This window comes from Dama dama, chromosome 19 (genome assembly GCF_033118175.1).
Source record: "Dama dama isolate Ldn47 chromosome 19, ASM3311817v1, whole genome shotgun sequence".
NCBI lineage: Eukaryota > Metazoa > Chordata > Mammalia > Artiodactyla > Cervidae > Dama > Dama dama.
Window position 1 is genome coordinate 17,976,138 of NC_083699.1, and position 13,907 is coordinate 17,990,044.

Here is a 13,907-nt window from a genome sequence, read left to right on the forward strand (position 1 = left end):
TTGATCCCTGGGTTGGGCAGATCTCCTGGAGAAGGGATAGGCTTACTTCTATTGTCTAGGAATCTAGTTTTCTGCCACATGTGCGTCCTGCTTTATCCTGGCATCCTAATCTTTACACACTAACTTGAAGTAACCAAGTGAGCAAAAAATTATAGGACTCTAGCTAAATTTGAATTTCAGCTATTTGAATAACAAATAGCTTTTTTTTTTTTTCCCTAGTGTAAGTATGCCTCTTAAATTACATAGGAATTTCCTCAGAATCTCAACTGCCTCCTAAAAGAGATTGTAGTTAGCGAGTTCTCTGGTGGCCCCGTGGTTAGGATTCTGGGCTTTCATTTCCTTGACCTGGATTCAATTCTTGGTCAGGGAGCTGAGATCCTGCAAGTTCCTGTGAAGGAAAATAAATAAATACATCAATAAGTAAAAAGATTATAGTTACCCATGCTTGGCAAGATTGTTTCAAGAATACAGAGAGATAATGTATGACATAGAACATTCTTAATCTAAAATAATTATTTGTCATTGGTTGAAATTCAAATTTAACTGGATGTCCTGTATTTTATCTAGGAACTCTACCCTAACTTTTTTTTTTTTTTTACCCTAACTTCTTAAAGATTTCCCTGCTTCTGTCACTACTTGCTTATGTGTCCCATGCTGACAACCATCAGAGAGCAGGTTTTTCTAGCCTGTTGTCACACATTGACTAGTTTCCCCTTTCCAGTGCTCACTGATTCATGTATGTTTATTACTTCCATTTTCTGCGAATGGTTTCCTGTAGATAGCATGCCCTATGTGTGTGTGTGAATTTCCTGTAACTGCCTGCCACTCTGTGTGTCCCCCTAAAACCCCTAGTCCCACAGACATTCCCCATCTGGCCTATTACTTTCACTTCACTAACAGTAAGTCCTAGCTTTGTCTGGGGCAGTTCTATTAAGAGCAGGAATAATTAGCAATATTTACTAGGTTTCAGGTCTTGTGAGATACTGCAAATACAAAGAGCAACAAAGTATGTGCCCTATCTTCAGGGACTTTGGAGTCAAACTGAGGAATAGTATCAGAAGTGTTGATAATATTGGGATTTCCCTAGTGACCCAGTGGCTTAAATGCTGCATGGGGTCGACCCATTGTATGGGGCCTGGGTTTGATCCCTGGTCTGGGAACTAGATCCCACATGCTACAGTTAAAATATCCCTTGAGTGGCCAAATAAGTAAATAATAATATTTTTTTGAGGCTTCCCTCAGTGGCTCAGTTGGTAAAGAACCCGCCTGCTGGTGCAGGTGACACAAGAGACACCAGTTCAATCCCTGGGTTGGGAAGATCCCCTGGAGAAAGAAATGGCAATCCACTCCAGTATTCTTGCCTAGAAAATTCCATGGACTAAGGAGCCTGATGGGCTATAGCCCTTGGGGATGCAAAGAGTTGGATGTGACTGAATATCAATTCGATTAACAACAGAAAATAATTAGCAGCATCTACTTGGTTCCAGGTCTTGGTGAGATGCTGCAAATACAAAGGGAAACAAGGACTATGTTCTATCTTCAGGGACCTTGGAGTCAAGCAGAGGGATAGTATTAGAAGTGGTGATAATGCTAGTAACCATCCTTTATGGATACTTACTACAAGGCCAGAAACATTTCCTATTTTAATTCTTGCAGCAACCCAGCCAAGAATATGTATCATCTCTTCAAGAAAGAGAAAACTGAGATTCTGAGGATAATCAACTTTCCTAAATCAATGCTTTCTCAACTTTCTCAATGGCAACTTGGGATGGGAATCTGGACCTCTGACTTCAGATTGATTGTGCATCACATTGGTCTACTCTCAGCTGAAATCCAGAGAAGGCAATGGCACCCCACTCCAGTACTCTTGCCTGGAAAATCCCATGGGCGGAGGAGCCTGGTAGGCTGCAGTCCCTGGGGTCGCTAAGAGTCGGACATGATTGAGCGACTTCACTTTCACTTTTTACTTTCATGCATTGGAGAAGGAAACGGAAACCCACTCCAGTGTTCTTGCCTGGAGAATCCCAGGGACAAGGGAGCCTGGTGGGCTGCTGTCTATGGGGTGACACAGAGTAGGACACGACGGAAGCGACTTAGCAGCAGCAGCAGCGGAAATCATTATTAACATATAGCATTCATTATACATCCAGCATACCTCCCCAGCACATTTGGAAAACTCAGCAGTGGCCACAGGACTGGAAAAGGACAGTTTTCATTCTAATCCCAAAGAAAGGTAATGCCAAAGAATGATCAAATTACAACACAATTGCACTCACCTCACACGCTAGTGAAGTAATACTCAAAATTCTCCAAGCCAAGCTTCAGCAATATGTGAACTGTGAACTTCCAGATGTTCAAGCTGGTTTTAGAAAAGGCAGAGGAACCACAGATCAAATTGTCAACATTTGATGGATCATCAAAAAAGCAAGAGAGTTCCAGAAAAACATCTATTTCTGCTCTATTGAATATGCCAAAGCCTTTGACTCTGTGCATCAAAATAAACTGGAAAATTCTCCAAGAGATGGGAATACCAGACCACCTGACCTACCTCTTGAGAAACCTGTATGCAGATCAGGAAGCAACAGTTAGAACTGGACATGGAACAACAGACTGGTTCCAAACAGGAAAAGGAGTACATCAAGGGTGTATATTGTCACCCTGCTTATTTAACTTATATGCAGAGTACATCATGAGAAATGCTGGGCTGGATGAAGTACAAGCTGGAATCAAGATTTCTGGGAGAAACATCAATAACCTCTGATACGCAGATGACACCACCCTTATGGCAGAAAGTGAAGAAGAACTAAAGAGTCTTTTAATGAAAGTGAAGGAGGAGAGTGAAAAAGTTGGTTTAAAGCTCAACATTCAGAAAACTAAGATCATGGCATCCGGTCCCATCACTTCATAGGAAATAGATGGGGAAACAATGGAAACAGTGGCTGACTTTATTTTTTTGGACTGCAAAGTCACTGTGGATGGTGATTGCAGCCATGAAATTAAAAGACACTTGCTCCTTGGAAGGAAAGTTATGACCAACACAGACAACATAATAAAAAGCAAAGACATTACTTTGCCAACAAAGGTCCATCTAGTCAAGGCTATGGTTTTTCCAGTAGTCATGTATGGATGTGAGAGTTGGACTATAAAGCAAGCTAAGTGCTGAAGAAGTGATGTTTTGAACTGTGGTTTTGGAGAAAACTCTTGAGAGTCCCTTGGACTGCAAGGAGATCCAACCAGTCCACCCTAAAGGAGATCAGTCCTGAGTGTTCATTGGAAGGACTGATGTTGAAGCTGAAACTCCAATATTTTGGCCACCTGATGTGAAGAGTTGACTCATTTGAAAAGACCCTGATGCTGGGAAAGATTGAGGGCAGGAGGAGAAGGGGACGACAGAGGATGAGATGGTTGGATGGCATCATTGACTCGATGGACATGGGTTTGGGTGGATTCCAGGAGTTGGTGATGGACAGGGAGGCCTGGCATGCTGTGGTTCATGGGGTCACAAAGAGCTGGACACGACTGAGTGACTGAACTGAACTGAACTGAATACCTCCCCAGGGGAGAGAGGATATAGCTGGTGAGCTGTTACATGAAGTTACCCCTTTTTTTGTTTTTTCTCCTATGTTATTGATGACACAGGCTAGAAGGTCCACACTCATCAGTTTCTAAATTTCTTTCTAACTTGCATGGAGTGACTTCAAGCAAATATGATTAATTTCCATACTCTTAGAAAAGAAGCCTGTTTATATTGATGTGGTGATCAGAGCAGAAAGCCTTTCCTTTTCCTCCACTTTCCTCTAAGTCTAGGCCTGGATGACTTCTCAGTCAGAGATCCACAGGCTTGCTGGTCTCTTTGTGGTAGAAATCATGATGAAAGAAAATTACTCCATCTCTCTCTGTCTTAAATACCCTATCTTCTGCTTTGTTTCCAAAGCCATCTATCTTAGGGATGATGTTGGGAAAGAGGGGTCATACTCTAGCAGTGATTTCTTGAGGTAATTAGAAAATTTGTATGTCAATGCCCACCCCCTCCTTCTGGCTTAAAATAATAGTTGTAATGAAGGCATTCAATGGTATTTGACTATTTACTTCTTATTAATGAACAGTCGATCTACACATATTCAGTGAATACCAGGCATGTAGCTAGAAACATGTTAAATCTTTTCTAGTTTCCTCCCTGCAAGCAGCTTCCTCTGGTGAAAGCTTGAGGTGGTTTCCTTAGCTCTGGACTCTGTCTGATGACTCAGCTCAGCTGTTCACAGCTCTTGTAGTAATTTTTCTGTTTTGTTATTTAATCGCTTAGTGTGTGTGACTCTTTGTGACCCCATGGACTGCAGCCCTTCAGGTTCCTCTGTCCATGGGAATTCCCAGGCAATACTACTGGAGTGTGTAGCCATTTCCTACTCCAGGGGATGTCCCCAACCCAGGGATTAAACCCAAGTGTCTTGCAAGTCTCCTGCATTGCAGACGGATTCTTTATCATTGAGCCACCTTCTTGCATCTCAGCTGCTCACAACTCTTTTAGCAAGAGTCCTTCAATTTCCCAATTCCACCTGTTCAGAGAGGATGTTGATTATCTTGGGTTCTATATGATATAAAATTTTGACCTCTGGTGCATGGAGTACCCTGAAATTAAGTTCCCAAGTTTGGTCTTAGGAACTGGACTGAGAAAGCAGAGAGTTTGTATAAAAATGGGCACTCACCACATGCTGAGGTTGAGAGGAGGGATAAGATTTAATGGGGTGGGGCAGAGGCAATCTAAAATGTGTTTAGCAAGGATGGGTTTCAAAATATGGAGCTACATTGGGAATTTAAGGTATCAGGACTACAGGGAGCACAGAATTAGTTCCAGGAGCAACAAAAAGTCTGGTTCAACAAAATGCTCAATGGATGCCTATTTGATGGGTATCACATCCCTCACAATCAGCTCTAAATAGCTTGGATATGTTCCAGTCTCAGAAAATACTAGAAGTTAACGATCCAAACAGTAGAGTCCATGGGGGAGTACTTTATAAGTGACTTTTTTTTTTTTTTTTTTTGCATGATCCAATAATTAGCCCAATTGTTGTAGACCCTATGACGGCTAATACTTCACTAGCACTGAAATGCCCTTTTATGCTTTTAAAATATGCTATGTTTTCAATAAACAAACACACAGGGCACAAACAATGCAGATGAAGATGCATCTTGAAATATGACATTCTATTTTATGTTCAGGCTTTTAATTCCAGAATATGAAAATTCATATGAGAATATTGCTTTTTAACACTTTCAAACTTTCTTTTTTCTCACAAATTCATCTCAGGTCTATATTCATGTAGTATTGCTCTGCAACATTTTTTTGACATAAACATTGTCAAAGAGAAAAATTGCAAGTGATTGATTCAATGAATATTGCCATTGTTTACCATGAACTTTTAAGTCACTCTTCTATTGAAAATTGATCAGGGACAGTTGAACATGGTGGTGATGAGCTACAGTTCAAGTGCTCATAGAATACCTTTCTTGTGCCTCTGTTTGTTTCTTGAGGTTGAAAATACTGAGGGAATGAAAAAGAGAATTATGTAAGCACGAGTTGCTGGTGTGTACAGGAGATGTACACATCTATTTGTAACAAAATAAGATGATAAATGACAAAATGAATATGAAAAACCTTTCTGAGACTGAGGCAGTCATGACAGTGATTGGAAGCCTACAGTTTCAAGTTTGAATCCAAGAACCACACATCACAGTATAAATATCTTAGTGAAACCAGAAAAATACATACTTTGGCTATTAGTGTTCCATTCAATACTTCTCCAGGCTACCACTGCATGTGACTGCCATCATCACACTGCCGTTGCAGAACAGCTCAGCATCAGGAACCTGCTCTAACATTTTCAGGGACAGGAGAGTTGCAAGTAGCCAAACTATCAAGGTTACATTAGGCTATGTCCAATTACTTCATCTGCATTTCTGAGTAACCTGCTTGTCTAGGAACCTGAGAGAACAACTTTGCTGATTTGACACTAAATATGAAAGCCTTCCAGAAATTAAAAAGTAAAAGGAAGTTTTATTGTACATGATCGATGGATCTCAAATACCCGCTAAGTCTGAGTCAGACAGATATGTCCAAAATAGTTTTAAGAAATCTAGCCCTCAGCACTTTTAAGGTGATCGAATTGCAAAGAGAATGCAAAATTTCCAGGTTGGCTAGTATGCTACATTAAAGTTTTAAAGTTAATCAAAGCTTTAAAGTTAAGCTCTCTCTTCCTCCTTTTCTCTCTCCTTCTGTTCTTTTCTTTTAAGTGTATTATTAGGGCTGGGAAGAAAACTATGCCCCTAACGTAAGTGTAATCGCTAATTAATTTTAGGTCCTGTCCTTTCCTGGCAAGCTTTGCCTTGCATAACATCAGATGATTTACTGATGAGATCTGCCAGTCTCAAAGGGCTTTTCAGTGAATAAATTTTTCATCAGCATAAATTTCTAGTTGGTGGGTTTTGGAATCGGATGCTGGTCGTCTTTAGGAACTGAGTCTATGTTAATATGAAGGTGGGGGTTGGGAGCTGGTTTTGGGGTGCTATCACAACTTGTTAACAGCATGTATTCATTTAAGCCCAGGGGATGCTCTCGTAGGAAGATCCTTTAAGCAGGCAGTGAAGTGTGGCAGAATCATAGCATATTATATTCAGAAGAGAGTGTAGAAATCATTTAGTCCAATTCTGAACTCAAATCATGAAACCCTCTAAAAGATCATTGAAGTTATATCTCTGAATATCTCCACTGAACTGTCTTAGATGGTCAAAATTCTATTTTGAGAGAAGAAAGCAAATATAGTTTATTAACAAAATTCTCACATCTAAATTATGAGGTGTAACAAATAAGATGTTTCTAAATATTTCAGGTATAACAAAGGGTAATGTTGTTGTTGTTTAGTTGCTAAGTGTGTCCAACTCTTTCTGACCCCGTAGACTGTAGCCTGCCAGCTTCCTCTGTCCAGGAGATTTCCCAAGCAAGAACACTGGAGTGGCTTTCCATTTCCTTCTCCAGGAGATCTTCCCCGCCCAGGGATCAAACTTGCATTTCCTACATTGGCAAGTGGATTCTTTACTGCAGAGATAGAGAAGCCCCATAACAAAGACTAATAGAGTAGGTTATTTCCACTTCTAACTTGTGGTAGTGGTTTAGTCGCTAAGTCATGTCTGACTCTTCCTACCTCATGGACTGTAGCACACCAGCCTTCTCTGTCAATGGGATTTTCCAGGCCAGAATACTAGAGTGTGTTGCCATTTCCTTCTCCTGGGCATCTTCTCGATCAAGGGATTGAACTAGGATCTCCTGCATTGCAGATGGATTCTTTACTGACTGAGCCACCAGTAAAAAAATACTTCTAACTTGTAAGAATTAACAAATGCCTTATCAGCTTACTCTGATTACTTTTAGGATAATTTTAGAAAAGAATATAGTTTTTTTCTTTTAATAATATATTTCTTATTAATATTATTTCTTTTGTGTGTGTTTTACAATTTCAGAATATATTCTCAACGTGTTCTCCTTATAGAAAGAAATAATTTCAAAAGTCAAGATGATATAATATTAAAGAGACTGCCTGCTTCTATCTTGGCTCACATTTACTCATTTTTTGACATTTAGCAAGTTACTTAACCTCTCTATACTTCTTCTATAAAGTGGAGAAAATATTACCAACCTAATAACATTAATGTGAGAATTAATTCATGTATACTGATTGGAACAGTGCCAGGGTATATTAAAATCTTCCTAATCCAATTAGTATTGCCTCCATTTAACTCACCAAGCAATAAAGGCCAGTCTAGGTCAGCTGACCTTTTTATGACTACATGCTGATATTTGATGGTGGTAATGGTGGTGGTGATGATGATATTGATAATGACAATAATGATGTTGATACTGACAGTAATGATGCCAATACCTGCTGACTTCTCTTTGCATAGAATCAGTAGATCTTCAAAGTATTTTCACAAGTGTTATTCAGACAAATCTTGAGGAAACAAAAAGAAAACTGTCCTCCTAGTGCTTCAATGGATTTGAAGATGTAGAAAAAAATGAATGATTGCAATGATTAGAAACAGCCAAAACCCCTAAGCCATGGGTTCCCAACCTCTCATATCTAATGCCTGATGATTTGAGGAGGAGCTAATATAATAATAATAGAAATAAACTGTACAGTAAATGTAACACACTTGAATCATCCTGAAACTATCCCTAACCCCCACAAGTCTGTGAAAAAATTATCTTCCATGAAACTGGTCTTTGGTGCCAAAAAGATTGGGGACTGCTGTCCTAAACAAAACTGCATTAGGTAAATAAAAGTACAAATCTAACTTATCTGTCTATTGAATACCTCAGTGGGTCAGGGAATACCTCTTGGAGGTAACATATGAGAAGAATCATGACAATTCAATAAGAGGTTCTCCAAGTATAGAAGAAAATGGGACAGGAATACCTATAGTAAGCAGAGCAAAATCCTATCATAGAATCAGAGCAAGAAGTGGAATGGAGACTCCTACAAACTGAGAGTGCTCTGTTAGAGTAGGTGTGCATTTGGAGAAGTTGTTGGAATTAGAAGGGGAAATGAACAGGTGTTAGGTCATAAAGGACCTAGCACTAGCTGGTGAAAATCTTAGATTTTATCTTGGAAAGAGCAAGTAGGCATTGAATTATTTAAAGTATGTAATTCTTTATCAGTGTTGCCTTCTAGAGATATCACCACAGAAGAAATTTTTGGTGTCTAAGACTAGAGGCAGCAGTAGACCCAAGTTTGATCCCTGGGTTGGGAAGATCTCCTGGAGAAGCGAATGGCTATCCACTCCAATATTCTTGCCTGGAGTATCCCATGGATAGAGGAGCCCAGCAGGCTACAGTCCATGGGATTGTAAAGAGTCAGACACAACTGAGGGACCAACACTTTTACACTTTCAAGACTAGAGGCAGAGAGACCAACTAGAAGGAAGTAAATAAAAAGGGCTTGAATCACATTTGCTGGCCAACTGAATGCAGAGATTGATAAAGACTTATATTCTAGAAATAATTTTAAATTCATTAACATTAAGACTTACAATACTTATAGATTTGATTAACTTACAGTATATAAAAAATGAAGAGTAAGGAAAGTCATATTGGAAAAGTGCACATCTATGAAGCAAAGTAGCATGTTATCATGGCAAACCTCCAGGAAAGGCTTAAAAATATGTATCTGAGTAGATCTTATCCTCATACTACACAATCTTCTGTCAAATTACCATTTTCCATTAAAACCGTTATGGACTTTTTTTCCCTAACTTCTATTTGCAAAATTAAAAAAGGGCTCATTTGCTGGCTCTTGATGCCCTTGAAGAATTAACAAAGTCATATTTTGAAGGCTTGTAGTTCCTATGGCCATATCTTTGACATAATGCTTGGTTTTGAAATGCTTCTTCAGATAATATGGCCACAATAACCACTAAAATGTGAAAGAACAACCAGCAATCCACATTCCACAGAGAGGTCCAGAACTGTTGGCCCTGGAGCTACAGAAGATGCTGAAGTCTGATGGCTGCCAAACCAAAACTGAGATGGATGCAGCTGCAGCATTGCCAGGATTCACTCTTGAGAACTGTGAGCTTGTCCAAGCTTTCAACCTGCACAGGCTAAAGAGAGGAACACGAAGGACTAATGGAAAAGAACAGTCTTAACATCATCAGGCTCATTTAGTGCCCCAAATAGTGAATTCACAAAATGCACATTTCCGAATGATTCCCCCTCACTGTTGATTTGTAATTCAAATATTTCAACAAATTTATTTGATGTTTTATAATGCTATTTATAGGGGATTTACAGATATTTAATGGGCTTAATCCCTAAGATCACAATTTTCTTAGTAGAGAAACCATTGTAACCTTTCTAGAGCCATAAGCAAAAGTTTATATATACACATGAGACACCATCTTTATGCTCTTTTTGTCTTAGAAATTTTTGAGGTTTTCCTCTTAAAAGCCACATTGATGTTTTATGGAAGGAAAACATTGAATAAAATATCACAGATCCAAATTTGCTGAAATTATCATTGCTTTTTGATCAGATTTGCCAAAGAGGAAAATTTCAGAGACTAAATATTCTCTTTCTGGGACTGATAGGGGCAAATGCTAGAATGTGAGAAAAATTAAAGATAAATTACTAAACAGTAATCTTGTTATTTAGGAAAATGTAAAAAAGAAAGGGAAAGAATTTTTATTTATTATATTCAAGTATCCTACAGTCTATCATGAGGATTTAAATTTAAGATTATAGTTGTATGTCAGACTTCATAGTAACCATTCAAGCACATAACATTCTTTTTTATTTTCATTTATTTTTATTAGTTGGAGGCTAATTATTTTACAATATTGTAGTGGCTTTTGTTATACATTGACATGAATCAGCCATGGATTTACATGTATTCCCCATCCCAATCCCCCCTCCCACCTCCCTCTCTACCCAATCCCTCTGGGTCTTCCCAGTGCACCAGGCCTGAGCACTTGTCTCTTGCATCCAACCTGGGCTGGTAATCTGTTTCACTCTAGATAATATACATGTTTCGATGCTGTTCTCTCGAAACATCCCACCCTCGCCTTCTCCCACAGAGTCCAAAACTCTTTTCTGTACATCTGTGTCTCTTTTTCTGTTTTGCATATAGGGTTAACATGCTAAGACACTGGGTACCTGCACTTGTTTAAGAAGAGGAGGAGACCATATACAATTTTAATGGATGTTGATTCAGCCTTTGGAGCAAGACATATGTAAACAACCCTTATGCCACATTTTAAGTGTTATTTAAATTTTATAAAAGATCAAATAAAAAGTTCTGGACATTCAGAGGAGTGAAACATGACATTGGACTAGATGACAATTGGACTATTCCATAAAATATACTAAGCTTGTGAAAATATGAATATCTAGAAGAATTCTCCAGGTAGAAAGATGAAGTGTATAAAAAAATCTCACATCTGAGAAACAGTATGGCATGTGGTGACTGAAATTAGATTTGACCAGAGGAGAAAGTGCATGGTGAACAGAAATGAGATTAAAGCTGGTTGGATCAGACTGTGAAGGGCTTTCAGAGTTAAGGAAAGAAGTCTAGGTTGTCTTCTCTGGCCATGACGGTGTTGAAGATTTAAGAGTGATACGATTAGTCTCTTTTGTGGCAATAAAGTTGAAGAGAGTGAGAAATTTTCTAAGCTGAGCTAGGAAGGCATAGACTAACAAAAACCTGATCTCACTGGATGATTCTGAAAATAGAGTGCTGTTGATGGTAGAGCTGTTTCAGCTGTAAATTTGACATGACTAGGCAATCAAATCAGAAGTTAAAAAAGTAGCATATAAAGACAACTTCAGCCTACATGTCTAGATATGACTAACACAGGACTTTTATGTTGCAGTTTCCCAGACAGCATCATTCCTACTACACGATTAGATAACATAGAATGAAGAACAGATTTGAAAAGGGAAGTTGATAACCATAGAATAGGATCATATTGTATTTACATATACATTTAAACTTGGTTGAGTTCATTACAGGTAGAATTATCTAAAATGCTTTGCAAAATGCCTGACAACTTGCTCGTATCTTTTATTATCTATTAAAGAAAGGACTTGTTCTGTGGACAGCAGAATTCAAATGGTTGAGCAAAAGGAACTGAATTGGTGAGATAATTCAGAACATGCTTCATAGGGTTTGTATGGAGGATTATTTGATACAACGTGTATGAATACTTCATAAATTCTAAATTATAAAAATGGTTCATTTTTTCAACAAATACTTATTAAGTAACCTTATGGGTCAAATCTTATTCTGAGTGCTAAAAATAAAGAAATGAATAAGAAATAGTCCTTCACATATCACATTCATTTTTTCCCTACATTTAAAAAATACTTTCCTATGTATGATATTTGCAGTGTCAGTAGAGGTTAAATGTTTAGTTTTGAATTTTTGTTTTCATAGTCCACAAAATAAGAGTGAATAAATAGAATATTATTATTAATCTTAGCAACAATACTGGCTACATGTCATTTATATCATACATATTAATATATAATAGCACTGACTTAATGTTTAGTGACTGTCTTCAAACTATGGTAGTATTGAGTCCAATATTACCTTATTTGATCAGAATACCATGAAGCCAGCACATGTGTAATGATTTTTTATAAATTTCTGTTAAAATGTTCACAACCAGACACCAAAACGATAAGTGAATGAAAACTGCCTGGATTTTCTACTTTCTTGGTGTGTATTCTTGAGCAAATTACTTATCAGTTCTAATGCTCATTTCCCTTCTATGTAAAATGGAGATTAACATACTTATGTCATAGGAACATATAAAAATAACTGAGATAATGTATATAAAGCACTCAACTTACTGCCAGACACATAATAGGCAAATAATACATATTAGCAACACTGAATAATTAAATGACAAATACAGCAATAATTCTTCTTCCCTCTGTCCTCTTTTCATCTCCTCCTCATCCTCCTTCACCTTTTTCCTACCTCTTCTTCCTAGTTTGGATTTCTGCACCAATAAGAAAACAAAATGGCTACCAGCCTAATGCTATGAGATTATTCTGAGTTGACCAGGCAACTTTTCCCCATCAGCTACAGGATTACTTTCCCTGATTTACCTGATTCAAGGCCATAGCTTACTAGATATCTGGAAATAAGGAGTTATAAATTTGGAAACATGCTCATGTGCCCAGTTGGTGGTTTCTAAGCAATTGGAATGTACTGTGAGCAGCGGATATGCTTGGGTGTATTTGGAGCCAGTAGGGGAAGCCATTGCAGGGTTTCATGCACTGGAATTGACCAAAGAGATTTTATATTAGCTATAGAGTAGTCCTTTTGAAGCCATTTTTATAAATAAACTATATTTGTTTGTTTAGAAATAAAAATTCAAATTTCAAATGAAAGCATAAACAAAATTCCCCATCTATACAATACAGATTTTTTTTTTTTTTTTTATTAGTTGGAGGCTAATTACTTCACAACATTTCAGTGAGTTTTGTCATACATTGATATGAATCAGCCATGGATTTACACGTATTCCCCATCCCGATCCCCGCTCCCATCACAGATTTTAAGGCCCTCTTTTGAATTCACCCTTCAGCCTGCCTCAGAGGAGCAAATTTTAGAAAACTTTTGATATAGAACATACATCCTTTTCCTTGTGCTTCAGACAATAGGGCAGCAGAGCTAGAAAGGATGCCCACAATTTGATAGAAAGGCACTATATGAATCTCCACTAAACTCTGAAAATTATACTAGAAGCTGTATTAACCTGCTCTCTCTTTTACATCCATGTGGGAAAGTCTACAAGCATTCATGTGGACAGTAAGTAGGGGTCAAGTGCAGTTGGTATACCCTGCTGTTGGCTTGAGCTCAGCATAGCAGATGTTCCTTTGTTCAAGGATGAGCAAACAGGAAAAAAAATCAACATGAGGTCTATAAAAATTCTGCACCATAAGGAACAGGAGAGTATTACCCTGAACAAGAGTTACTTCTAAAAATTACTTTCTAAACAAACAGAAAAGTGGTCTGTCATGTCCATAGTAAGATATAAGAAAATATTGTCACTGCTTAAATAACAATATTAGTAATAATAATAATACTAATATATGCATAGTATTTATAAGTATATTTGCCATGCCAAATACTTTATATATAAAATATTGCATGTATATACACATGCATGTATCCTATATGTACACATCTTGGCTTCCCAGGTTGCTCAGTGGTAAAGAATCTGCCTGCCAATGCTGAGACTCAGATTCAATCCCTGGGTCAGGAAGATCCCCTGGAGAATGAAATGGCAACCTGCTCAGGTACTTTTGCCTGGGAAATTCCAGGGACAGAGTAGTCTTGTGGGCTACAGTC